This window comes from Rhincodon typus, chromosome 13 (genome assembly GCF_021869965.1).
Source record: "Rhincodon typus isolate 14 chromosome 13, sRhiTyp1.1, whole genome shotgun sequence".
Taxonomy (NCBI): Eukaryota; Metazoa; Chordata; class Chondrichthyes; order Orectolobiformes; family Rhincodontidae; genus Rhincodon; species Rhincodon typus.
This window is the reverse complement of record NC_063344.1, coordinates 15,083,397-15,088,834: the sequence shown is the minus strand read 5'-3', so window position 1 is coordinate 15,088,834 and position 5,438 is coordinate 15,083,397.

Sequence of the window (5,438 nt, the reverse complement as noted above, 5' to 3'; positions counted from 1 at the left end):
TTAGAATTCACCATTGAACATTTACAATTAATGTAACAGTGTTCCCATTTTTTTCATTCAAAGATGCGACATTACAGAAGAACAGTGTATTTCATAACCAAGAACGGCTAAAATGTTTGTTTTTCATGAAAATATAGACTCTACTGCAACATATGACATTGCAAACTGGCAACCAAATGCATTCAGTGCCATTGACATTGTAAATGTTGGCCACTATGATGGATCAGCTCGTTCTGGAGAAGAATAACAGAAGATTACAAAAGAGCAATTGTTTGGGGTGACGTTGAGAATTTGGTGAGATTTGTAGATCTATTCGTTTTTTATGCACTACCTGATTTTCAATTTCACTTTCCGTTCTCTTGAATGGAAAAAAAAACTGGTTGTTGCATCAACTAGGCACCCCACCCGCGACTGCCCATTTTGTGATGTTGAGTAAAATTTCATTTTTCAGACATTTTTAAATGTGAAAAGGTTTGCTCACCAATTCTAATATAGCTAGTCTTGATCGACCCAGAATGTAAATCCTGCAAAATACTTTATTTGTATGCAGTTCAAGAGCAGAATGACTTTACACATAACTGATGTAGTTTAAAAGTGACAAAAAGAAAGAGCGCAGTTTGAGTACACGAGTTATAAATGTGACAAATTTTAAGTGAATTAATTAATTAATGCATGAACAAAGTCATACAAATCTATGCATACTGAAAAGTATTGGAATAGGTTTGATTTTTAAAAATGTATTCAGAGAGCAATGAATCCATTGCTTTGATGTGAAATGACATTATTGTTGATGCCCATCTTGGGCAGCACGGTGGCACAGTGGTTAACACTGCTGCCTCACAGCCAGGGACCCGGGTTCGATTCCAGCCTCGGGTGACTGTCTGTGTGGAGTTTGCATGTTCTCCCCGTGTCTGTGTGGGTTTGCTCCGGTTTCCTCCCACAGTCCAAAGATGTGCAGGTTAGGTGGATTGGCCCATGCTAAATTGCCCGTAGTGTTCAGGGAGGTGTAGATTAGGTGGGTTATAGTGAGATGGGTCTGGGTGGGATGGTCTGAGGTTCAGTGTGGACTTGTTGGGCTGAAGGGCCTGTTTCCACACTGTAGGGATTCGATGAAAACACATTTGTGCCACAGAAGTGCCAATCAATGGCTAAAGAGAGAACATAATCATACAATCATAGAATCCCTACAGTATGGAAACAGGCCCTTTGGCTCAACAAGTCCACACTGACCCATCCCCCTTGAAACCCCCTAATCTAGGCATCCTTTGAACACTATGGGCAATTTGCAACATTTCATGTAAGTTAATTGGGGATGGCCAATAAATGCTGACATGTCCACTGACACCCACATCTCTTTCACTTGCATACCAAACAGTAGATGTATCATGCAGTTGAAAGAATTAAGTGAGCCACATCGATTGGATCACTAAATGATATTTTGTTTTGCCACATAACCAGTGGATAGTTGAACAACTGAAAGGGAGAGGACTCGCCAAGTACTCCCATCCACAATGATAGAAGTGTCCAGCTCAACACTGTGTAAGAAAGGGAATTTACAAGCTTCCTCAAACTGTCCAATTGTTGCTCCATCAGTGCAGTCCTTAGCATTAGCAAAAGGATTGAAAGTCTTGGCGAAAGTGTTAAAAACTGGCATTTACTCAGCAATAATCTCCTCAGGGATATTGGGTTTAGGTTTCACAAGAGCCTCTCAGCTCCTGCCTTCATTGCAACCTTGGTCTAAACTTGGACACAAGATTTATACTGCAGATGTGAGGTGAATGTGAGTGCTCTTGATATCAAGGCAACAACTGTCCATGTCTAACAAAATTACAATCAATGTGAATCCGAAGGAAATGTCTCCTTGGTTGAAGTTTTATGTAGCACAAATGAAGATGATTGCAATGTTGGATATCAATTATCCCAATGCTAGGAGATCAGTGCAGAAATCACACAGGGTAGTGTCCCAGGCCTTTTTCATTTTCACCTACTTTATCGTTGACCATTCCTCCAATGGAAGTCCAGACGTGAGTGTTCCCTGATGATTCTACAATGTACAGCACCATCCACAACTCATCAGACACTGAAACACTTCAAGTTGAAATGCAGCAAGAGCTGGGCAACATGAAGACTTGAGCTGATAAGTGACAAGTAACATTGGTGCCACATAAGTCCAAGAAAACTGTCATCTCTGTCAAGAAGCAATCCAATCGGTTTTCTTCCACAGTGCTGAAACTATCCTCCACAATTGATAGCTTGAAGCATACCATTGACCAGAGACCAAAATGAGCTAGACATGTCAGTAATGTGACCGCACAAGCAGGCCAGAGGCTTGTAATTCTGTAGTAAATAATTCACCTCTTCTGAGAAACAGCTGTCCACTAGCTACAAGTCATAAATGTGGAGTGTAATGTCATATTCTCCACTTGGCTGGACGATTGCAGCTCCAGGAACAATCAAACATTTTGCTGAGGACCAACGCCAAGACAAAACAGCTTGCTTGAACTCAGTTGATAAGAATAAAGCTGGAACTAATTTGGAATAATTCCTGGCACGTGAAGTCTCTATTTGTAAGCTGGAACAGTGTTACAATGACTTATAGTGAGTTGGAAACAGTGTAGACTTCAGCCCTCTTTGTTTTTGAAGCAACAATACTTTGGTTAACAATCAAATGATAATTTTTATAGAGACTGAGTAAAAGCAGGAAAGATGAGAAATGCAGTCAGCAGGATGTTGTTCCATGTAGTGACATTTGAAATGATTTCTCATCCATCACCTTAAACACTTGGCCCTAACTATAGATCAGCAGCACAATTGCTTGACACCCCACCCACCACATTCAGCATTCAATTCCTTTATCACTGTGCACAAGAGCAACAGGGAACACTCTCCACAAGATGCACACTAACTCTGTCAACAAATTCTCATACACTGTAGAAGGGCAAAGACAGCAGATGCATGGAAATACCAAAACCCACGAGTTTCCATTCACCAGTGCCGATTGATTGGCCGATCAATTCAGATTGACTGATGCATTGTTACTATTATGGGAACTATGGATAGGCAATTTCAAAAAGGGGCAATACTTGAATATATTTATTTGGCATGCAGCCCCTGCATATCGTCAGGTAATGTCTTTAACAAGCAACAATAGGCACTTTTCAATGGCTGTTAGGTGACATTGAAGTGAGCCTATCTCTGAGCCAGGAGGCTTTATTTCAAGTCCCATCTATTCTGTAATAACATTTCTGAACAGGGTGACCAGAAAATTTCAAAGTCAGCACTAAACTAAAGATCTTAAATTGATCCAGATTCTTCAGCAATTGCTGCCTAATAATCAAATCACAGCTTACGGTGAATGGCACTGGCATTCAAAGATGATGTTGCATTGCATCCAGGAGGCAGGTCAGGCCTGAAGGTTGATTCCTGTCAGTGACACATGTTATTCACAAAACCATTGCATAATGGCTGCATTAAAAAGCTTGCTAAACCCGCCTGCAGATGTTTAAAACCTTTTGCCCTTCTAAGTAATTTGGAATAGGGCCGGCAGTTTTCAAACCCAGAAGCGGTGGCCTTTGGCACATTTGCGATATGAACAATGATTTGAACCAAATTAACATTGCCACACAAAATACGAGGGCAGCTGAAGAGAGATGAAGACACTATTCTCATCGCTAGCAAATGCAGGTTCTCAATCCCACTGGGGAAAAAGAAAATCCACTTCCAAATGTTCTACTGGAAGACCACTTTAGAGGATCCATGGACCTGTGCATTTCGGAATTGTGGGAGGGATTCCACGCAGTCTTGGGCAAATGTACAAACTCCGCGCAAATAGTGGCCCGAAGCTGAAATCGAACCCGAGTACCTTGGCGCTGTGAAGTAGCAGCGCTAAACATTGTGCCGACTCAATTGGATTGAGGGTACACAGGTGATTATGTTTGCAATTATTTCCTTCATGATTCTCATGTTGCCAAAAGTGATGATGTGTTTTCTTAAGGGACTCGCCTAGTAATTTGTTGATGTTCAACAGAGATTGAAATCGATTTGGCACTCATAAAGGCGATTTTTAAGGAAACAGCTAGAGCTTATATAAAAAAAAAACTTCAAACTACTGTAAGTCAAAGACAATTCCTTACCCAGTCAAAGATGCATTATTGGTTCTTTTTAGTGGTGAATTCTGCTGTTGCAAAGGCATGGTCCAGTAATGAGCAGGCTTGCAAACTTTGGGGTAGGTTTGAGTTGCTGGGCCTGTCGAAGAATGGAGATATTATATTGGGTGGAATTTTTGACATGCATTCTTATCAAGTTGAGCATCGCCAACTCTCGTTCAGCAGTCACCCGGAGGCGGCAAAATGCGTCAGGTTAGTGGGTGCCATTAGACATTCCATTTCGTTTAGTAATCATCTGCTGTCAACTGCTTCACATTCTGAATTAATTTGCGAATTTAAGATTTAATTTTAAAAATCGTTAACTCATTTTTGTGGTCCGTCCCAAAGTGCTTGAAATCAATCATGTACTTTTGCAATTTAGTCAATGTTGTAAGATTGGTAACACGGCAATGTGTGCAGCGCAAGCTCCCACAATCAGTCTTGTAATCAAAACTCAGAAACCTCTTTTAGCATTTTGGAATGAAGGATAATTATCGGTGAAGGCATTGTTAAAGTTCTCCTGCTCTTCTTCGAAATACTTCTGTTGGATCGAGGAAGGAAGGTCGGGAATCCCCTTCACGTCGTATTTGAAATTGAGCACATTGTCAAGTCTTTGTTTAATGTCAGTTAAGATTTTGCACTCAGGGTCTGCGTTGGAGCATACATCCACCAACTCCCCGTTCAGCGACTGAATTATAGCTAATGATATGGTCCCCTTGGATATAACTGTCATCGTTGTTTCCTGTGTTTTCATTTAAATCTTGTCTCTTTACCTTCTCTGCAGCTTTCGATTCAGTCATTTCCGTTGGGCACTGGCGATGGTTTTTGCAATCGAGGAAATAAATAACGATACAGCTCTGCTACCCGGTGTCACACTGGGATACCGCATATACGATTCTTGTAAGTTGACCCAGTTATCGCTAAAAGCAGCAATGGCGTTTCTGAACAAACCGGAGGCAAACGCGTCCTCTGATAACTGCAAAAGCTCCTCCATTGTTTCTGCGATTGTTGCTGATTCTGGATCCACGAGGTCTTTAGCAATAGCACCTCCTATGGGTACCTTCAGGATCCCAATGGTAAGATAGGCGTTTAATAACTCGGTTAGACAATATGAATAAATTTGGATGAATAGTATATGATATGGTGTCATATGCGTCAGTTAAAACATCATCTACGTAAATTTTTGTAATGTCTGTTGTTGAACTAGAGAGAGATGAAACTCCCCTTCAGAATGTTCACTCAGGATGGTGAGACGGTCCAGGACAATTACTGCTGATTACTCCTTGGTTCTGT